Here is a 24,344-nt window from a genome sequence, read left to right as displayed (position 1 = left end):
CTTCCAGTCACTGAGAAGGGAATCAGGGCATTCAGAACAACACAAACAAATCATCTGTACAAGTGGTTGGATTTTTTCACTTTCCCCATGGGTGTTTTTGTCAAACGGCTAAAGACATGGAAATTTGCAATTTATAGTTGCCAATGCTGAGAGACCTCTCCACAGTCTTATCTTGCTATTCTTTGCTTCACTGGAATCAAGAGACATTCATTGAATCTCTTCCCTCTTGCTCCTAAGGAGGGAGAAGGGCTTTTCATGTGATCTTTTATTTCAAGCCTAGAATATTACTTTTGCTGTTGCATACCTGTGTTTTGGTTACTTTATTGTATTTAATAAGAATGGCAATACATGTAAACAGACAGAGTTGGATAAGACTATCTGCCTACACAATTACACACAAAGAGAAACTGTTTTGGTCCCTATCTGCACTAGAATTGGAAACTGGAATTCAGTAAAAGGCCCATATGTGCAGATAGGTTCAGACCACCGCCAGCATTTGCCTATCAAAGAAGGAAACGGTGCACATTCAGCTACCTAGTTTGGCCATAAGCAAAGCTCAACACTTCCACAGTCTCTGAGAAAATGAGATGGTACATGTTCTTAGCAGGAGCTGCCAATTAAGCAGAGTGAACAATCACGCGAGGCAGGGGAGAGGGTGTTCATGCTGCTTAGCCACATGCCTCAGGTGCCGGGAGTGTGAGGCCAAGGGCCAGATGCTTTCAACCACCCAAGAAGCTGGGGGATCCTGAAATCTATAACCCTATGGCATGTTATTCTGTTTATTATCATGGAGACTGCCCCATTCCTTCCAACTATTTCCTCTGGCATGATAAGGATTTTGTGAGGTGCCAGGGGAGATATAATTCATTAGAATCAAGTAATGATTTGTAATATTTAAACTATTCCATTAAACCAGGAAGCAGGTCAGAAACTAACCTTTAAATACAGCCAAGGGAAAAAGTCAGCCCAGCAGCTTAAAATATATATCTTTTGCAGGAAGCATAGAGTGTATAATTAGCTGTAATTTCTGCAACTGCAGTCAGGAAGCTTTATTTTTTGGCTGATAGGCAGTGTTATCTCCTGATGGACTGGGAAACCAAATCCTAGGGTTACATTCCTGGCTCCCACATGGACCCTCGTGGGTGGCTTTTGGGGGGAAACTGGGCAAAGGAGCAAAGGAAAGGAATGGGCAGGGTGGGGTCAGGAGCTGGAGAGGTTACAACAAAGGATCTGGGTGATAGCCTCTCTGATTCTTCTGTAAGGAGACTCTGAGTTTTGTGAATTATATTTAAACATATTCTGATTTCTAGTGTGATCATTACCCTAAGACAATTTCTAAGGCTTAATATATTGGGCAAAAGCTATACTCTTTGGATCCAGCTGATAGTTAGGAAAAAGTTAAATGTGCTACTGTTAGAGGATCACTTTTATTTTTGGCTGTTTCCATGAGCACAGACCTTTTTTTTTCTTTTTTTTTTTTTTTCCAGTGGGCAAGTCTCAATCTGGTAGAGGCATTAAAAATTAGTATAGGTGGAAATGCTTTGAAACATTTGATCTCGTCTCAAGGAAGCTGAGCAGAGGGGAAGGGAGTCCCTCAGGAAACCTTGCTGTGTGGAAGCATATACACCAACAATGAGATTTTCTTCAATACCTCCTATGACCTTGTTTCTCCCCTCTAAGTTAGGGGAAAACTTCCAGCTCTCCTCTCTGGCATTTGATGTAAATCTAAAGTCTCAGGGGAAGCCATGGAAGCTTGGATGGGGGACCGACAGAGCAAAGGCAGCAACATGACAGTAAATAAATCTGACTTTTGCCCATTCTGTCCAAGCCTGGTTTGATTTGCTAGGAAGTGAATACCCTTGATTTTGTTTTTCTGTACATTGTCAATTGCTGCCTCACTTTGCCCTCTGAACCACATCAACCAATGAATCGTCTGACATACTTGAACTAATAGTAATCTACTCTGTCCTTAACCAATGACAGTAATTAGCACGTAAAAATACACACACACCAGTTCTTTACCAGGATTTTGCCGTGTATTAAATCTCTCTTCTAATTATTTATTTTTTTAAAAAATTTGCAGTCCATTTGAGAAAGAAGAAATATAATTTTAAAAGATTTAATCTTTAGGGGTGCCTGGGTAGTGCAGTTGTTAAGCGTCTGCCTTCGGCTCAGGGCGTGATCCTGGCGTTCCGGGATCGAGTCCCACATCGGGCTCCTCCACTATGAGCCTGCTTCTTCCTCTCCCACTTCCCCTCCTGTGTTCCCTCTCTCGCTGGCTGTCTCTCTGTCACATAAATAAATAAGAAAATCTTTAAAAAAAAAAGATTTAATCTTTAAAAATAGTGTATGCTTAGGCTAGCACCAGAAAAGCCTAAATACCATTTCTCTCTTCTGCTTCCTGGGATGAGCTCCCTTTGATGGGGATCATGTTCAGATGTGTATTACACTGATATTCCCCAGATAACACATCTCAAATTACAAACTCAGGCATCTTCCAGGAACCAAGAAAGAGAGGATAAAGCAAGAAGGTGAACAAACACTCATTAGATGAGAAATGGAAAAGCAAGGGGGCATCTTTTCAGGGACCTCCATTACCAGCATTTATCCTACAACACCCACAGTATACAAATAATTGCCTCTGAGCTCTGATGTGGTCAGATAAATCTGCTCCCAGCCCCACAGAAACAGCCCGAGACCATTTCTCAGATGGCTCTCATCTCTTCCACAGCAACTACTTGTCTAGAATGTAACAGTTCTGTGCTGTCCTCCAGAGCGGAGCGGCATTGTCTCAGCTATGAATAAATCATTAACCTTATTTTATTAATAAGGCAAAGCTAACAATACTTCCAACCTGGCCCTGCTCTTCCTTTCCAGCAGTGCCTCAGAAATAAGTGCCACACGGCTCTTGCCATGCATGTGGGGAAGGGCTGTAAAGCTTCAGGTATGCAGCTTACAGGACCCGGGGGTGGGGGGGAAGAACAAGCCAGCTGCCCACAGATGAGACCTAACTCTGAAGCTTCAGAGGTGTGCAACTAAAGAGAGAGTTAAGAGAGGCAATTGCCCTGGGATATTCCCTGCTTCACTGGGACCCCGGGAGGGGAGGGAGCTGGGCAGTGTCATGGGGACAGAGTTTGGGGAAGGAGGCGGGGCCGAGGAACAACTTACCTCAGTCTTGTTTTTATGAAATAATTGAGTTTAAAAAAAATTTTTTTTGCTTAATAAATAGTATTTTAATGTCATAGCCTCTCTTATATAACTTCAAATTGTCTCCCCTCCCCTGCAGCAGGTGAAAATAGATTCTAGGCTTTGTTTTAAGAAACTTTATCAATTTATAAAGGACCTTGCTATGTCATCAGTTCTGTTACTCTATTTGCTAAGTTATAGTTCTTATTATACTATTATTTGCTAAGTTATAGTTCTTATTGTACTCTATAGTTCTTATTGTTACTCTTATTGTTACTCTATTTGCTAAGTTATAGTTCTTATTGTATACAGTTATAGTTCTTATTGTATAGTTCTTATTGCATAGTTCTTATTGTATAGTTCTTATTGTATATAGTTCTTATTGTATTGTATATAGTTCTTATTGTTATAGTTCTTATTGTAGTTCTTATTGTATTGCTAAGTTATAGTTCTTATTGTATATAGTTCTTATTGTATAGTTCTTATTGTATTGTATAGTTCTTATTGTATATAGTTCTTATTTTATAGTTCTTATTGTATATAGTTCTTATTGTATAGTTCTTATTGTATATTGTATAGTTCTTATTGTATTGTATAGTTCTTATTGTATATAGTTCTTATTGTATTGTATATATTGTATTGTATATAGTTCTTATTGTATACATTCTCTTTTGGAGACAAATGGAAACCTCACTTTATAAATGTAAGCAATAAAAAACGGGGAGAAGTTGTTGAGTTGGGCTGAAAACTTAAAGACGTGGAACAGACTTTCAGCATGGGCTAAATCCAGGAATTCAAAGAATGTCATCAGATTGTCTCTCTATAGACTTCATTTTCAGGCAACTCCCATGGTGACTCCCACTGGAAGGCTTTTGAGGTTTTGGGACACCCAGGTGCCCTCCGGACTAGCTGAGGAAAGGACTTTACTACTTGACATTTCAATGTGAGCTCCGAATAAGAACTCAATCTTGGGAACTCCTCAGAACCTGCTCTTCTCCAAGTCTTCTAAAAAAATAACCCACATCCACCCAGGGCTCCACAAGGATCCTTCGAGCCATTCTTGGTTCCTCTCTTTCCTTCACCCTGTCCCAATCTACTAGCAAGTCCTATCACCTCTATCTTCAAAATGTATTTGGGTCCAACTACTTGTCACCATTTCTGTCATGACCACTCTCTTCTGAGTCACCAATTATTTCTTGTCTGAACCCGTGAAGAAACAAGGGAATGACATGTCTCCTTACTGATACTCTTGACCCCCTAAAATCCATTTCCCATGCTTAGCTATAATGATAATTGTCAAATATCATAAGTGGGACCATGTCCCCGTCTGTTTAAAATCTTCTAGATTTATTTTCTCACTGTTCTGAAGGCTACAATTCTGAAATCAAGATGTTGATAAGGTTGCTTCCTTCTGGAAATTATTTCACACCTCTCTCCCAGCTTCTCAAAAATAACAGCAGTCCTTTGTGCTCCTTAGTTTGGAGTGTATCACTCTAATATCTGTCTCACTCCATCATCCCATAGACTTCTCCCTGTGTGTCTCTGTATTCAACCTGTCTCCTGTAAGAATATCGGCCATTAGATTAGGGTCCACCTAAAGCCAGTATGACCTCATCTTTACTTGATCACATCTGCAAAGACCTTATCGCCAAATAAGATCACATTCACAGGTGCCCAGGGCTAAGACTGGAGTATATCTTTTGGGGAGACACAATTCAACTTAGTACAATATACCCTCTAGCCTCCTCAAAACTTACATCTGTCCCATGAGCAAAATACATTCACTTCCTCCCCAAATCCTTAAAAGTCCAGCAGCAACTCTAAGTCTAAAATCTCATCTAAATGTAATCAACTCAAAAAGTCCCAATCTCACCTCCTAAATCAACTCAATCAGGTGTGGGTGAGACTTGGCATGGTCCATACCGGAACCATATTACTCTACATCTGTGCACCTGTGAAACTTAGAAAACAAGTCATCTGCTTCCAAAATACAATGGTGGGACAGACATATGTTAGGCATTCCCATTCCAAAGAGTAGAAATTGGGAGGGAAAAAGGAATCACAATTTCCAAATAAGCCCAAAACCCAGCAGGGCACATTCCAGTAGGTTTCAAGGGCCAGGCTTCCTTGGAGATGAGCCTGAAGGGAAGTTAGCATGTACTGAAAGGAGAAAATGGAAAATATCTGAAAACAAGCTACTCATTTTTATATGTTGCTGAAGATAAAACCTGAGGAGGGTCCCTAGGACTGGCTTTAGCTACATCTGCAGCTACAAATACTCTGCAGCCCCAAAGCTGCCCTTGAGGCTAGGAGAAGGGAAGGAAGCAAAAAGTCCTACAGCAGTAAATTGTTTATGCTCGAGATTAGGGGATAAGCAGGGCTGACATCATGGACATGCAACCTGTATCATTCATAAGGCCTCACACTTAGAAGGGCCCCACAATTGGTTGAACACTCTTTTGTTAGCATCTTGAAATTCTTAATATTTGAATGAGGAGCTCCACATTTTCATTTTACACTGGGCCTCCAAAATTATGTAGCTGGTCCTGAATGTAATTACTGCCCTACACTTTCTTATGACAATTTTATACATACATAAGGGAAAAAAATGGAATTTTTTATTGACAATTATTTCTGAGATGTGGGATTAAGGTAATTTTAAGTTTTCTTTTTGCTTACCTATATTTTATAATTTTCTATAATGATTATGCATTATTTATATAAGAATTTTTTAAATTTTATAATTATTGATATGAAAATACTACAGAAATAAATTTTCTTTTAAAGTATCTTTTCCATCTTGAACTCAACTACAGTGAGTCCTACGCACCTTGTTTTGCATGCAGAGTTTATTAGAAAGAAGTCACCCTTGGAAAGGAAGCTGTGCTGGGCAGGAAAACGCCTCCTGGAGACAGCAGATTCATGGAGGGCTTTATTAGAAAGAAGTCACCCTTGGAAAGGAAGCTGTGCTGGGCAGGAAAACGCCCCCCTGGAGACAGCAGATTCATGGAGGGTCCTGAAAAGTAATGCCTACAATATCCTCAAGCTATCTCCACATAGTTTTCCCTGAAGAAAGGAAAGAGGTATATACCTCCAACATTCACAACCTGCTTCTTTATGAAGACCTAAATACTCAATTGTCTCTGTCCCAGATTGTAAATGTGCAGTAGAAGATAACCTACACCTCTACCAATGGGCCTTGCTACATACTTCTAAGTCCAGTATCAGCTGAGCCCAGTGCTTCTCAGCATACCAGATCCCTTTTTTTGGAAACATTTTCCATTTTCCACAACACATGCCAAACTTAACTCTGCCCTTCTCAACTCTAAGTAAATAATCATTCTTCTAACTACCCAAGAAAATGAAGAACATTCAGTATAAATTCCATAGCCTCTCCTTCAAGCTTTTCTTTACTTTAAAATGTCTCCCTCTCCTCTGGCTTGTACCTCTTAATTTCCAAATGAATAAGGCTCTGTTTCTCTTTTCCTATAATAACAATGCCTTCCTTACCTGAAGTACATTTTCAGCATGAGAAACTCAAGGTCACCTTCATCCAATTCTTTGCCGCATAATATGTCTTTCAGGATTAAAAGAAAAATCCCTTTTCATCCGTGGATATTACTTTCTGTATTTTGGGAGTAACTGATGCTTCTATATACGATAGCACGCTATTTATGAATCAGTTCTTTTTGTCTAAGCTCAGAACTCACTTTCCCTATCTTTTTGTCACTGGTATTACCCTGGGTATCTGTGAAAGCCAGTATCCAAGGATGGCCCCCAGTGAACCACACTTCGTGTAGTATGTCTTGAATCTGGGCTGACCTTATGATTTGCTTTAACCAATAGAGAATGATAGCAGTGACACTCTGCCACTCTGGGTCTAAACCTTCAGAAGACCTAGCGGCTTTTGCTTTTGACCTCTTGAGATTCAGATTTCCCATTTAAAGAAGCCCAGGTTAGCAGCACAGTGAGATGAGTATGGAGATAGAAAGATGTCTCAGCCTTCCAGCCAATCCTGCCAATGTCTGAGGTGAGTGGAGTCATCATGGGTGATCCAGTTCAAGCCACCTTCTCTTACCACATAAGAGACTCTGAGAGAAGAACTGACCAGCTGAGCGCAGGCAACCCACAGAATTATAAGAGATAATAAAATTGTTAAGTTCCTACATCTTGGGATGGTTTTGCTGAGCAGTAGTAAATAACAGAGACACTAGTTCTCTTTACCAATCTCCTCCAGTTAGCTCCATAGCACTCCTATCACCTATCATCTAGTCTATGCCAGGTAGCCATAGGCAGTCAACACACTGAATAAATGAATTCCAAGTGGACAGGATTCTAAAATGTATCTTTGCTTTTACAGCTTGAATTACTTTTGAGAGGCTCCTTCTCAACATTTAAGGCCCAGCCCTGGGCTGCCATTCAAACATTTGCCAATGATCTTATAATTTTGGCAGTTGTATTTTGCCTGACATTTCCATGGGCCTCATTTATATTTAAACTATTTCAGTATGGATATAGTAGTTGTCTAAAACATAGAACATCATTTAAAATTAATGTGTTTTGATGGCTGTGAATGCCTTGTCTGATACTGAGATAATATGTAAATGACATGATGGGACCATTCTCCTAGGGTTCAGGCTGCTCTATAAGCAGATTATTTCTAGCAATGTGTTGCAGACTTTTGAAACTAATCTATAACGCATGTCAGGGGAAAATGCCAATTTGAAGGATTGAAAAAAAAAGTGTAATAAACCACCATATTTGTTAGCATTCTGAGGTACCAAAATCTTAGTAAAATTTCAGATACCATTCATTTCCTCAGGCCTATACATACCAATAGACTAATATTACAAATCTAAATTCACAGGCTCTTGCCTGCAGAAACATTAGGAATATCTACTGAGTCTGCAGTAAGGGTCTCGTGTCCACTCTAGCAGGAATTCTTACTTCTCCACCATCCTTCCCCAGGCATCTAATGGCACTCTGCCATAATCTCCCAGAACAGATGTTTCCCCTCAGCCGATGCATCAGAACACCCTACATGCCAAACCATTCAGTGCTTTGTTTCATTTCACATACTGTTAGGTAGACACATAGCTATGCTCCCTGGGCACAAAATTTTATAAAATTTTCCTAAAACAAATCTTTAAAATTTCCTCACTGTTTTCCTGCTTACCACAGGACTCCCATTTAAACTCATGGGTCTCAGAGAAGATTCATCTTCATGGACACAAAGTGACAGACACCATTCTGTTCTCGGGACTGTTCCCTAGCCCCATAACCCTGAAGTTTCATTACCAGGTCACACTTTTCAAGTTTCCTCTTTCCTTCAAAATAGGCTCTCCCTCTTCTGGTAGAATCTTCTGGTGTGCCTGCTCTACCAGCTCAGAAATGCCCAGTGGGCCTGAATCAAAATCATGTACCAACTTTGGTTCAGAGTGAGTTTCCCACCACAAAAACATAATAAATAATTGCATGAGATTCTGAAGACCCGAATGTAGGCATGGTTCCCTAACATTCCCCTAGGGGAATGCAAAAGCACGGAAGAGGGAGACTAGAGGCTAGATGTATTCCTAACTCACCCACTCACTTGTTAGATAAGTCAGGTAAGTTAGTGAACCCCTCTCTGTCTCAGTTCCTAGATGATTCCAGTGATATCTGCCCACAATTCTACCTGAGGGTTGAACAGGCATAGCCTTCCTTCTCTATGTGCTGAGAACGCCCATTCTGGAGAGCAATGTACACTTGGATGAACCACAGCAGGCTTCCTTCTCAGCGAAGCACACGGTGTGATGATGTAGCAGGAATTGGCGGACAGATTAGGCCTTAGAAGGTAGGCATGGAAATGGAGAAGCAACAAAATGCAAGTGCAGGAAAGACAACTCTGGCTTTTTTTTGTAAAACAAAACAAAACAAAACCACGTGAAAAAGACATATTCCATGGAAGAAATTAAAGATAACTTTTCCTGACCTTCCTAGTGGGTTAAGATAGGAAATTTTTTAGGCTTGCGATGGAAAAAAAAACTATTCCCTTGGATGGTATGAACTGAAGGTATCCTCTCAAGATCAAAGAGAAGCCTAGTTTGTCTCCCTAAGACCAGAAGGGCTCTATCGAATAAAAACAGCAGCTACCATATGGAGCATCTATTATGTGGCAGATGCTAAGCATTTTACATGTATTAACAGATTAAACGTAATACACTTAATCATGACATCAACCTGATAACATAATATTACTACTGTCATTCCCCTTCTAAAGATGAGAAAACTGAGGTCTCAACAGGATAAGCTACTTGCTCAAGATTCACAGCTAGTAAGGTGCAGAAGCAGGATTGAAATTTATGTAATTCGCACAAGAGTACTTAAATCATGTGGCTCCAAAGTTTCTCAACCTCCACATTCATGACATTTTAGGCTGCATAACTCTTTGTTGTGGGGGGTTGGCCTGTGCATTATAGGGTATTTAGCCATATCCCTTGCCTCTACCCACTAGATGCCAGTAGCATCCCCCAGCTGAGACAATCAAAAACACTTCCAGACATATCAAAATCTGCCTCTGTTAACAACAACTGTTTGGTTCTAACGTCCCCACAGTCTGACTGTGGCCCCTATCATATCTCTGACTCACGGTTTCTGTCCCCAGATTCCTGGAGATTATAAAATCTGATGCGTGGAGATATTAAACTAGTTAATTAAACATAGGTATAATGCTTAGGAAAGCTTCAAGCACAAAGCAAGCATTAATGTAATTTGTAAGTGTTGTTTTTGTTGCTGTCATCATGACAGGAAAGGCAGCAAAGCAGGGTTGAAGGGAGGCAGTTGCAGACAACTAGAGATGTGGGGATGATCCTCCTGATCTTAGATAATCAAAACCGGGACTCCACTGTAGAAGGTCCAGTCGTCAGTGACCAACCCCAGTAGCCATGGCCAGCGATAGGAGCCTCATAAACACAGTCAAAACATGAGTCTCGTCCAGGCAGCAAATTAAATCATCAGGAAAAAATTAATTGTTCTCAGTGAGTTTTTATTAAAAAGCCATTCTAAGTATGTGATAACTGTCCTATTCTTTTTTATTTTTTATAATAATTTTTTATTGTTAATGTTAGTCATCATACAGTATATCCTTAGTTTTTGATGTAATGTTCCATGATTAATTATTTGCATATAACACCCAGTGCACCATGCAATATGTGCCCTCCTATTCTTGCAATCAATCCTTTTCACTGGAGTCTTGGATGTCTTCTGCCTTGATGTAATCAAGCCACTGGGCTTACTAAAGAATACATCTCATGTCAAACAGGTCATGGCTTGAGAAAGAAAAAGTAGGTCTGGATAGGAGCAGGAAAAGAAGACCGGGCTAATGTGCAAAGGGGCAAAACTGTGACGAGAATCATCTATTTTGCTGCCCAATTTCTCATAATGAGTCAACAATTAGGCAACCATCTTTTCTGACAACCGAGTGAAAAGTGGTAAGTCAGAGAAACTGAAGTGCTAACACACTTGTGTGGGGTAAGCATTGGGACTCATTCCAGAAACAACAACAAAGGGCTTTCAGGTGACGTGGAGACGCTGAGATGTTAAGGCATCCCGTGAGACAGACTGTGAACTGCTAGGTAAAATCCACCTTAAGCCTTTATTGCTAAAATGAATATTGACATACAATCAGGGTTCAATGCCATCAGCTAAAAAAGCAAGAAACATTCAAAATTTAGGGAACATGAGAACACAGGGCACACAAAGAGATTTTGCCATTCTCATTAAAAGTATCATGTCAGCTTGGTACTGCTTACAGACTTAGGAAGGCCAGGTTGGGGTTTTATAGGTCAGGGCTGTGAAGAAATCCACTCACTGCAGTGAAAGGACTACCCTTCTATATACCCACTTAACTTGCCTGTGTCTGTTTCTGAAATCACAGCTGTGTTACACATGGTTTTTCCTTTTTCATATATAATATTTAATTTCATTTAGAGAGGTCGGTATTATTGTCCTTAATTAACAGGTAAGGTTGAGACTCTGAGAGGCTAAGTTACTTATCTCAAGTCCCATAAACAGTCATAGGTACAACAGGCTATTTCAAGTCCTCCTTCTAGAACCCTGCTGAAAACCAGAGACTGGTTTTCTGAGGCCTCTTTTAGCTCCAAAATTCCATGACTTTATGAGTTCTCTATTTTTGAAAGCATTATCTGGTCTTTAAATGGTTTCCTTCTTTCATCCTGGAAGGGGTTTAAATCATCAGAGGCAGAGGAGACCTCTGGGGGCCTGTTTCTCTCCCTACCACTGCTTGCTCCTTTTTTTTTTTTTTTTTTTTTTAAAGATTTTTTTTTTTTGACAGAGAGAGAGACAGCCAGCGAGAGAGGGAACACAAGCAGGGGGAGTGGGAGAGGAAGAAGCAGGCTCACAGCAGAGGAGCCTGATGTGGGGCTCGATCCCATAACGCTGGGATCACGCCCTGAGCCAAAGGCAGACGCTTAACAACTGCACCACCCAGGTGCCCCTGCTTGCCCCTTTTTGTTCCAACTCATTTAGAAGACGTGGAGATGAGCCCAAATGCCTGTTCCAGATAAAAATTTAGATCGAGAAGCTTGCCTCAGAAAAGAACCACAGAGGGTAAGTTAGCTGTGGGAAAGGATAATCCAAACTAATGCTAAAAGAGGCCAGAGCTGACTAGAGACAGTCTAGACCTTATGGCCTTTTATGGGTGAATGGGGAGCAGAGCAATCTGAGTTTGCAAGTTCAAGGAGATGATACTCCCTTCAGAACAGCTGGGAAGGGACCACCCCAATATCTTCCACATCCAGCCATTCCTTCACACAGAAGGCAGATGAGCTCTGAAAAAAACAAACCATGTCACTTACTGGCCAAAACATCTCCATGGGGTTTTGGCAACTTTCAGAAAAGTCTGAAATCCCTAGCACAACCTTGAAGCTCCTCCAGAAACTTGTTGCTTGTTCTTTCTCTAGCCCTAACTCCTCCCATGTGCCTTATACTCATTGTACTGGAATTTTTGCTCTTCTTCTAACAAGATGATTGTTGGCTCCTCTCTGTCATGTGAAATGCCCCCATCCAGCAAGATCCAGACCAAAGTGATCTCCTGTGTGAGCACCTCAAGTGCTTGGACCCTACTTACAGGAAGATCAGCTACTCTGGACTGTCATTCTACTTCTTTCTCTCCACCAAGTCCATATCTTGCTTGTGTTCTTACCACGGTGCTGAGCTTGAATGAGGTGCTCAGTAAGTGCCTGAGTGGATGCAAAAGTATCAGAAAGAGTTGGTCAAATGAAGTAAGAAGAAGAAATCAAAGCATGTTCTTTGATTGTGCTTTTGTCTTCTTTGCCTGTGTCCCCAACCCTCTGTTTTATTTTTATATTGGTTGATTTGCATTAGAATGAATTAATAATACATGCTGACTTATACTAGAATTTATTAATTGCTTTAGGTTCCCTATGAATTAGGGACTGTCAAGTCTATCTATATAGCCCCTACAAAGCCCCTTGCACATAGCAAGTACTCAAGAAATTGATTTTTACTTGAAAACTCTAAACAAAGCTTCTAGAATCACAATAATTATATGTCTAGCACCCATCTCATGCCCAAGTGTCCATTAACAAAGTGCTCCCTTCTGCAATCTAACAACCTCTCTTCCTTTTACTTTCTCCTCCTAACCTAAAGTGAACATTCAGGGATGGTTTCTTAAACTGAGAGCTCACCGACCTGATGGCCAGTATCTTGAGGTTCAACTTCTAAATGATTTCCAAAGGGATCACTAGTCAATGGGGATAAGACATAAATGGTAGACGGTTACAGAAGACCCCTCTTTAACCCCAACAATGCCTAGACCTTTTCCTCTCTTATAGGTTGCACTTTCACATTGCAGCTTTCTAGAATTAATCCCTTGACTTTTAATTTTCTGCCCCTGATAAAGGATTAAGCAATGCATACTCACAGCCAGATTAGCTGAGGAAGTACACAAATGGTGAGATTTATGCATTAAATAAGAAGCAGGGAATATCCTGACAGGCCTGAAAAGAACCATGGAGAGCGACGGGTCCAGTGTAGACAGACACAACTCAGCAGGAGCCCTCACATTACATGCTGCCTGTGTGCATAGCTAGGTCAATTACTAGGTAGACATGAAAATAAAATGTTATTGTTAGCACAATTTGCTTCTTTTGTTTAAAGAAAAGTATATATGGAGTAATCAAACAGACCTGTGTTTGAGTTCAGGCTCCACAATTTTCTGTCTGAGACTATAAGAGAATCATCCAACTTTTCCAGGTCTCGGTTTCCTCATATGTAAAATGGGTACAAATCTCATAAGATAATTATGAAGACCAAATGAGGTAATACAAGCAAAGTGTTAGCATAGAGTTTAGAGTGAGTGCTCAATAAATTTAGTCATCACTATCATTATCATTAACATTATTATGATGCTTAAATATCAAATTAGGGCAAGGAACTTCACAAGAAAAATTTTAAACTAGGAAAACATCCTCTGCTCAATTTTTTTTCCAGGTTACTGAAAGCATAAGATTTCTCTTGAAATACGTTGAGAATCACTTGGACATATATTTGGACTATCACATTTTGGGGGCCATATTCACTAAACTGTGGCTACCATGAAGAATGGTGTTCCAATTCTGCTTGCCACTGTTCTGTGGGAAAGCAGCTAATATTTACACAGAATCCTCTTTTGTGTCATCTCATCTGGTCTGGCTATGAACGTATATTGCCTAATGCTGTACTTGGGGGCAGCTAATTGATGCAATTTGGACTAGAAGCTCCAGAAGCTCTCCAGGGCTAAAACCAAGACATCTTACTTCTCTTGCACCCCGTACAATGCAGAGCACAGAATGGTACACCAATAGGTGAATAAGAAATGTATTTTACAACAATGTGTGAATTACATACATACTATTAGACTCTGGGCAATATTTTTTTTTAGATTTATTTATTCTAGAGAAAGAAGGAGCGAGCAAGGAGGGGGAGGGGCAAAGGGAGAGAGAGGGAATCTCCAGCAGACTCCCTACTGAACAGAGCCCCACTCAGAGCTCGGTCTCCTGGCCCTGAGATCATGACCTGAGCCGAAATCAAGAGTTGGATGCTTAACTGATGAAGCCACCCAGGCACCCCCTTTTTTTTTTAAAGTAGGCTCCATGTTCAGTGTGGAGCTCAACATGGGGCCTGAACCCACAACCCCAAGATCAAGACCCGAGCTGACATGAAGAGTCAGACGCCCAAACGACTGAGCCCTACCCAAGTGCCCCTGGGCCATGTTTCTGTAATAACGACTTCTGTGATGCCAAGAATAAACAAGGAATCCCAAGAACTCTCCTACTTTCACATGTAGCCCAGGGAAAAAATCACATAGCTTTGGTGTCATGCTAATCTGAATATGAATCCTTCTCTAACAAAATTAGTACTTCAAACAACTTAGCTACTCTGGAGCTGGATGATATGATCTATCTTACAAGGCTATGGCATTGAATGATTTGACATATGTAAAGTAATTAGTATAGTGCCTGGCACATATTAGGTGCTCAGCTAATTATAGGATTTTTTTTTTTAACTCCTTCCTCCCTCCTCCATAAGAAACAAGACAGAATGAGAGACAAAGAAAATTATCCCTCTGGAATGCAGTTCCAAAAGGACCACTCCGTTGGTTGAGCATCTGATTCTTGGTTTTCATAAGATTGTGGTCTTGAGGTCATGAGATTGAGCCCCACGTGAAGCTCTGTGCTCAGCTCAGAGTCTGCTTGTTATTCTCTCTCCCTCTCCCTCTCCTGCTCATGTGCACACATGTATGCTCTCTCTCGCAAATGAATAAATTTTTTTTTAAAGGATCATTCAGAAGGGAGAGGAGCCAAAATTACCTGCAGAATTATTTTAGAACAGGACATGGGTTCTCAGTTCAAGAAAAATGAACTTTTTAAAGCCATGTACCCTATCTTAAGGCACATTTTGGAGGGAACTGCAAACATTTAAAAATTTTTGCTTTCACATTAAAAGCCAAGATTAAAATATTTTGAGTGCAGAGTTGGTTCCGAGGAGTCTATGCTTAGTCGAGTTCCATAAATATTAATGAAGGGCCCAGATACCAGATGATAACGGCAGTGGTGCTGGGCTAGTTCTCACGCCTTATGTTTGCACCCAGAGGGGCTGGCTGTGATTTCATACTTAAAGAACTAAGCTTCACGATATAACATATCAGGCTGTGTGATGTATGTCTTCCCACTACTGAACAATGAACTCTATGCAAACTCACAGCCATACACATACACATGCACTGAAATCATTAAAAACCAACTGGTTGAATTTATACAACTGTTTATTTTGTCTGAGTTTCAGTTTTGCCAGTGAGACTACATTTTTTGCCTTAATCTGATTATTTTGCTGATGTCTAAAAAGCCTAGATAAGGTGGTTTCTGTCCCTCGTTTTCCCCACCCTACTCCAATGTGTCCCATAATTTTGTTACAATAACTCTTTCTCTAACTTCCCCCATCCACATGTGACACTCTCAGTTCACCTATCTTCTGTTTATTCATAAGACTTTGGACATGTTTTCTTAGCAACTGGCTAAAAACCTTTGAACCTCTATCTGCATGTGTCTTCATGGCATATGCCTTCACATGGGCATGGCCTGAATATTTATGCTGCCTGCTGCTGGTCAGTTTTCAGACTGAATGGGGATGACACACCCAGTGCCTCTGTCTTGCATTCACATTACACTGTCCATAGGAAACATCTAGCTGTTTTGCAATTTAAACTTCAAAGCAAATCTAACATATATGCCTCCCTACAAACTACCCAAATATCACCATGCCCACACAGTATGATTAGCTTGAAATCACAAAATTACAACTGAAAATCACAAAGAAACTTGAAGAAATGACCATTTATAATATTACTTTTTTTTTTTAAAGATTTATTTATTTATTAGACAGAGAGAGACAGCCAGCGAGAGAGGGAACACAAGCAGGGGGAGTGGGAGAGGAAGAAGCAGGCTCCTAGTGGAGAAGCCTGACATGGGGCTCGATCCCGGAACGCCGGGATCACGCCCTGAGCCGAAGGCAGATGCTTAACGACTGTGCCACACAGGCGCCCCTATAATATTACTTTTTAATAGCAAATAATAACTAAAACCCAGGAACCATAAAAGGACAATTAATTTGACAAAATAGTCATCTGACTATAATATGACTCTTCCTTCTAGAAGAGTGTTACATAGTAATTAGATATTTTTTCTGTACTGTAGAAAGGCAGGAAATATATAAGCATTACTTAAAAAAAAAAAAAACTACCATGGGTGCATCCATGATACTGACCATTAATATGACCTTTCAGAAGACAACATGAGAACACATGGCCAAATTTCAAACACTTATAATCTTCTAATCAACAAATCTACTAGAAATTTATCCTAAAGATGTCATAAAGTATGTAAAGATGTATCCACAAGTACTTTATAATACTGAAAAAGAAATCATATAATTAACACCAAGAAGTCACTGGAGAGAATGACATAAAACATAGTTATGGGCACAGGAATTTGGCCATAACATGTTTCTGAATGAAAAGAGAAGATTTTTGAAAGAATGTATACATGTTTATTTTATGTTTGTGTGTGTGTCTGTGTGTATACATGCATAGAAAAAATATCTAGAAAGACACTTATGAAAGTATTACATAGGTTATAACTGGGTGGTAAGATTAGAGGTTATTTTCAATTACCTTTTTATACCTTTTGCATTTTATTTATTTTTTAAAATATTTATTTATTTGAGAGAAAGAGAGAGCACGAGCAGGGTGAGGGGCAGAGGGAGAGGATGTCCAAGTAGACTCTCGCTGAGTGGAGAGCCTGACTCAGGGCTCAATCCAAGAGTCAGACGACTAACCGACTGTGCCATCCAGGCACCCCTACTTTTTGTATTTATGAACTGCTTGGCAAGAGAATAAAAGTAAAACTATTTAAGTTTGGGGGAAACACATAACAATACAGTATATACAAATATTAATGCCAAATTGAAATATGTTGAAGTCAACCATCAAAATCTATACCACAGAATCTCAAGGACCTGTTGTAGAGACTAAAATCCCCTCTGTGTTCATCCATGCCCAGTGACATGGTGAGGATTTGAGGAAATCATGACTGTAGAAAAGACCTGGAGTTTTCCCATTTGTGTCACTCCACACACAGCCTGCCACCTCCCTCCATGTCTCCCAATACTTACGTGCAGGCTGCTGGTGACTGATGGTCTCTATTACCAGAAAGATGAGATGAGCTGTCAGGGGAGTGGAGGTGAAAAGGAAGAGTTCCACAGGCAGATGGCATCCAGGGAAACATGCCGATGTAACCATATGCCTACCGCATCCAGAAATGTACTTATTCATTAGTTCACATCCCGGTAAAACATTTAATACAAGTTAATTACTGCTCTATTGTAAAAAACAAAACGGGCACAGAAACTAAATCCAACCTTTGTTTTTTTTTTCTTTCTTCCCTTGGTCCTTTCTTCTCCCCCCAGACCCAGCCCTCTCCCTCCCCCTCTCTCAATCTTTCAATCTGTCTGTCTCTTTTTCTGGCAAATTTCAAACATCCTGTATAACCAGCATATGAACCGAGCCACCCCAGAGAGAGAAGTAAAGCCTTTCTGAGTGTCAGGTTGTCATATTTATATCTAAAAGTTCTTTTTCCCCCTGCATTTTGGTTTTAGAAATGGACTAAGTCTATTTTGCACACTCTGGGCCCCAGGCATGACCAGCATCCATTTTGTGCATTCCAACCCTTCTACAAGCACCTCCAATCTTATGTGCTGCCTTATTTCCAACCTGCTTTGGGCTCAGACACTCTGCCAGGCATATGATTGATCAGTTAAAGCTGCACCCCCAGCAGAGACAGAGCATGTAGATTTTATTTAAAAGTAATGGCTACCTATTCAAGAGGTAATGTTGTCATCCTGGTCAGGCCCGGATCCAATCTGTGTTGGAAAACATGAAAGGACCCCTGGCTACAACAAGGAATCATCACACACTAATATAACCCAGTCAGGTACACTGCTATTTCTTGCCATTTTCTTTTTTCTCATATGAAAGTTGCCACCATTTCACACACATTTTGCAATGATAAATGTAGTTCCATTACCACCTGTCTGGTAGGGACAGAGGAGCATTTTATAACTCAGTTTAGACAACTTTGAAGTTACTTCTGCAAATCTCTCTCCACCCTAACTAACTCTATCCATTTTACATGACTTTTTTTTTCTTTAAAAATAAGTACTATGTCTTTTCTGTGTCATGCAAACATACAAAGTCTGGACAAACAGCCAGGGGGTTGGAGACTCTGCTCCATTTTTAATTTTGAAAATGGAATTAGGAAACTCAAACCACAACTCTTTCAAAACAATTTGGAGGCAAGCCATCACTAGAATAATGGGATGTAGTCAAAGCAACAATTCACTCAAAATAGTAGAAACTAGAGTTGGGTAGAAACCTTACAGGCCCAAGTTTCTAGAATTTCCACCAGTCATGGATCCTGAGAAGCCCAGCTCACTCGCTTTCAGATCTAGAACATGATGGCCAGTGCAAAGAAAGGCCAGGGTTCATAGTGCTATTAAGTTTGTTGTTGCTATTGTATATGTTTTTAACAATATAGCTACTAATGAGGTTATTTTATATTATTTCCCTCTGTGTGATTCTCCCAAGACTCAGAGGTGAAAGGGAAATAATCAACTAGGCAGTAACTACATATACTATTGGATTTTTACAGACTTTCTTCTCTCCTTTCAGAGGGAGTTTCTATTACTTTTACTTCTCAGGTATATTATAATGCGTTTGAGAAATAAAGAGGGGAAAGAACAAATAGTGCTTACACCAACTAATCCAGCCACAGTAATTGGCAACAACATTCAATATTAACCCACAGTGCTGAGCCACACAGAAATGGGTGAGATTAGTTCCATTTCAGTTATAATAACCACAGGAACCAGGTCCACATGTTTAGATCATAGTGGAAGCAGGAGACAGATAGCAAAGAAAGTCTAGCTTCAATGATCAGACAGGAAGGGAGCCCTCCTCCCAAAAATCAAAACGAATCTATTGCCAGTGGTGGCTTGCCCTGGGTTCTAAGAGTTAGGAGGTAAATACTTTTGTAAAAAGAATCATAGGGAAGCAAAATGAAAATAAATTGCTCCAGTTCTAGACATTTTTTGTGCCTGGGCACTGGCGCTCTTCCACACAATCCTCAGAAGAACAGATTGAAAAACAAAACAAAATAGTACAAGTTAGAAGGCCATATTTGCATGGCCCTGATTGAAACAATTCAGGTCCCCCAAACTGGTATCTGTGGTGTAATAAAGGCTTTAGGAACTACCTTGCAACTTTTCTAGTTTTTGTCTCTCTACAACTGAGTCAAACAGAAAAACCTAAGTTGTAATAGAGTTTTCTAAATTAATACTACACTGGAAAGTAGAAATCAATATTGGGAACTTAAAATTAATGTCTGTTTAGCTTTTATACCACCCCAAAAACAAGCAAATCCTGAAGAAATCTGTTCACTTGGATTTGAGAATCTGAAATCTACCTTTTCCCATAAGGGAAAAGGTAATAAGTTAATCCCATTCCTCCCCTCCACTCCCACTCATAGCCCTTTATGATTTCCTCCTTCCTTTACACCAAATGCAGAAGTGAGGTGTGAAAAGCTGTTTAAGTACTCTTAACTTACTGAGAGAGGAAAGTATCTGACAGTTTTTTTTATTCCATGATATTAAAGTAATTCATCTGAGTTTGCGCTAATGACAGTAAATCTCTTGTGCTGACAAGCTGTGGTCAATTATCCTTTCTACAGCTTTTTAAATCCAAAGCACTAGGAAGTGCGTCAGTGTTGGAAACTTGTGGCTTGCTAATTCAAAGGAAACAGCCAACCAGCTTGGGCAGCCCTCTAGGTGTACCGCCGTGTTCCTCACCCCTAAACGGCTCCCCTAGGAGACTGCAAATGCTGGGGCACTGCCACTGGAATTTACATGGATGGAGGAAACGGTTTAAATCAAGTGGTGTGTTATTTATCTCTATAATGAGTGGTTTAACAGTGACAATTAGGACGGAAATTCTACAAGCCTGAACTCCAGTTACTTATTACTGCCACTGAAAGTCAATTAAAGTATCCCAGTAATTACAGGGATTGGGATCATCTGTCATCTGCTAAATCATATTAGAGGGAAGAGGTACTTGGTTTGTTTTGAAAGCGTGTGATCTAGTCTCCATCATGTTGGTTAATTTTCAGACAAGGGAGGGTGCAAGGGAACTTTCCCCACATATCTGCAGATCTGATCACCTGGGAGAGCAACAAAAATGTTCACTGACTTCCATCCAGGCTCAGTGGCTGTGCAAAGGAGTGAGTCAGCTAGGAGATGGGTATGGAGGGGCCCATTCTGCCAGACAAGTCACCCAGTACAACGCTCTTCAATATAAAGTCTTCATGTGGCACCTTGTTCCTTCTTGTGCTCCTGCTACACCAAGACCTTGCTCTCTTGCCTCCTTCAGGCCCACTCTGCTCCTACACCATCCCCAGTACCTCCTTCAGTCATCTCGATCAGCTCACTATGTCACAAACACTACCATCACGATATAAACCACTTCTGCGCCTTTTCTCCACCTGCTACGTTAGATGCATTTTTCTCCTCTCTTCTGTCTGTCCAAACCCTCTTCATCCTTCAAAGCTCAGTCGGAGTCCTTACTCCTTCTTTATGTGGAATCCGATACCAGACCTCTCCTCTTATGAATTACATATGGAATTCTAAGTTTATCGTTCAATGGTCCTCAGACTGTGAACACCTAGCAGGGGCCACAGCTTGGATCTTCACTTCTCACCCAGCATCTGGGATACATTTACATTCCCAAAGTAGTAATCCCTAATCCTTGGTTCCTGAAGTTGCTGAGGTTAGCCTCATGTTTGGTGAAATGGCCAGGCCTACCCAGCATTCCTTCATATGTCCATCCTTCTTTCATTCAGCAGCATGCTTTGAAGGGCTGTTTAGAGTAGGACACTAGAACTATGGCTTTTAAGTTTGAATCCAGTGCTTCCTCTCCCACCACACTGCCTCAATGGGAAACTGTGTTTGCTCACACCACGCTGCATGAATCAAGGAGTCAATGCTCATCATTCCTTCCTTGGTCAACACTTGTAGGAAAATGGCCATAAAAGCAAAAATACATATAGAAAAATGAGCTCTGTCCCCTGTGTTCCACACAACTCTCCTCAGAGCATTTTTAGTCCAAACCAAGAGACAAAGAGAGGAAAATATTTTCAAATGATCTGCCAAATTACTTCAGGGCAAGTTTGGTTCAAGGGATGGGCAAGACTTGGGTCAGCCAGCTATGCTAGGGTCAGCCAGACTCTGGGGTTAGTCGGCCATGTTTGGGTTGAGTTAAGAACACTTGCTATTTTTCACATCCGAAGACATATACTGGAATTTTAACTTTCCTTCTTGCAGCCTCTTTCTGTTTTAAAAGTTTATTTCCTTTTGGAGTAAGACTCCCAGGGGATCTATTTTCTCATTCTCCCCTTCCATGGCATGTCCTTCAGTAGCTCCTATTTAGCACCTGTGTTGTTTAGATTTCATAAGTCCACCAGAACTTGCCCCCAACATGCTGTTTGTGTAAAAACGAACATACTGCATATATAAAGGGAAACTCACCAGAAGGAATCAAGAAATCTGAACAATGGGAAAATCCACCAAATGTTTTCTTTAAAGCTTCTATTTTCTATAGGAAATATTGCCCATTACAAAGCATTGAAAATAGAATGTTCTCGGACATCAAACATAAAGGCAAGACTGACAAGTCCAACAGCATCAGATCATATCAAAGGACTGCTTAAAACCCTTCAATGACTGAAGTTCTCGGACACTCATCAGCACATTGTACTGCAAGTGTCCTACCTGCCTTGCAGCACCCACATCTCCAACAATTAGAGCATGTAAGTTCAGTGCAGGCCAGGATCGTCCTGTGTCTCCTCATCGGCTAGCATAGTTTCTGGCACAGTATGCCCTTAGTAAATTTGGTCATTATTGGGTTATATAAATACTATGTGCCAGGTGTGGAGATTTTAAAATACTAAGATACACAGTTCCCATCTTCAAGAAGTTCAAATCCTAGAATGTGACTCCCAAACCTGAGTGAACATCAGAATTATTCAGGAAGCTATAAAACTGCAGAAATACAGGCCCTGCTTCCAGAGATTCTAATTCAGTAGGTCTGGGCAGGGCCTCAGAATTCTCTATTTTTAATAAGCTTCCAAGACACCTCTCATGATCAGACAAATTGGGAACCTCTGGTCTAGTGGGTAGATAATAAAGTCTTACGTTTTTACATCTCTTTTCCTACATATGAAGTATTTTCATGTCCATTATCTCACTTGATTCTTACTCTCTCAGTGGGGTAATATACCCTGAAGTTTACAAATGAGGACATGAAGCCCAGAAAGTTCAGAAACTGGCAAAGTCAGAGCCTGGATGTGAACCCAGAATTCATATCCACAAACTCATCAGTGTTTCGTTCTTACCAACTCTCCCTACAGAGGAATGACCCAGGTTATATCTGTCAGGTAAAGAGCAACAAACCTTAGGTCAATGAACAGCCAGTATGGTCAGATCTCTTCTTTGGTTTTTTGGAAGAAACAAAGTAAGAGAAAAATATTGCCTTTGCCATCTACCCACCCATCCCTGAGAATGACACCAGGGAACAGAACTGATTATGGGGACAGACCCTCTCAGTGATCGCAAGTAATGAACATTATTTCCCTGTGGATGCGTTTTATATGGAAAATAAATAAATCAACTGACAAAGTTAATCCTAATGAGTGGAATAAGCTTGGTTCATACTCCAAAAGGTCCCTTAGTAGGGAAAATATGGTGAACTAGTCAGCAAACCAAATGCAATCCTATAACTGAACATGGCTCATGAACTCAGTCCTCTTGCTCTTCTCTGGATTGTTACCTAGTCCACTTCACTTCACTCTACTGTCTGCAGTGTGGTTGAGATAACTCATTAGATTTATCCCACTATTATCATAAGATCCAATATGACATTAACAATGCATTTGACAGCAGGCAGATGAAAGTTCCAGCTGCCTTTCTGGATTAGAAAAAACAAGTTTCAGTTTGCAATAGTAAGCTTCAAGAGAACAATGTCAGCAAAAGATGCTTCCATTGTTTATGCTGGTGCACAATCTGAAGTTTTCCCTGTCACTTCCCTACCAAGAAAAGGCCAAGGGGTTAAATAGTGTGGACTTTCATTTACCCCCTCATTCAGGAATGTGATCCTTTCAGTCTGTGTCTGCATGTGAAGCAAAGCTCTATAAAGCATACAGAGGACTTGTACTGAACACACACACACACACACACACACACACACCATACATACACCACACACACATATGGGGGTGGCAAAACAAGTCTCTAGAAAAATAAGAAGCAAATGACCTCCTTTCAGTTCTTCTTGAAAGTGTTTCTGAATGAAGGTGCATCTCATAAAGGTTTTGTTGTTGTTGTTGTTGTTTTTCCACTCTGAGACAACTTTCTTTTATGTGATGGCACCAAGCATTACCTGAGGAAGTAAGGGAGGGGAGACAGAAAAGGAAAAGACTATCAAGTGTACCTAGACGTTTGTCAGAGCATAGATACTCAACAAAAAGTGACCAAAGGCCCTTCTTTCCTTATACTCACAATTAGAAATGAACAACTCTGAAAGCATAGTGTCCTAAAGAAAGTATTCTGTGACGATTCTCCATTTACTGTCTCCTGGGTTGGGATTTTCTAGCCTAAGCATATTAAAATCAGACCTCACTGGACCCATTGAGTTATACACATAAATATACAAATTCAGACCACTTTTTTTTTTTTCTTAAGAAGGCTCTACACCCAGTGTGGAGCCCAATGCAGGGCTTGAACTCACGAACCTCAGATCAAGACCTGAGCTGAATAGCATTGAAAGTGTAGATTGCTCTGGGTAGCATGGACATTTTAACTATGTTAATTCTTCCAATCCATGAGCATGGAATATTTTTCCATCTTTTTATGTCTTCCTCAATATCTTTCAAAAGTGATCTATAGTTTCTAGCATATAGGTCCTTTACGTCTCTGGTTAAGTTAATTCCAAGGTAACG

Source organism: Ailuropoda melanoleuca, chromosome 1 (assembly GCF_002007445.2).
Source record: "Ailuropoda melanoleuca isolate Jingjing chromosome 1, ASM200744v2, whole genome shotgun sequence".
NCBI classification, from domain to species: Eukaryota; Metazoa; Chordata; class Mammalia; order Carnivora; family Ursidae; genus Ailuropoda; species Ailuropoda melanoleuca.
This window is presented reverse-complemented; position numbering follows the sequence as displayed.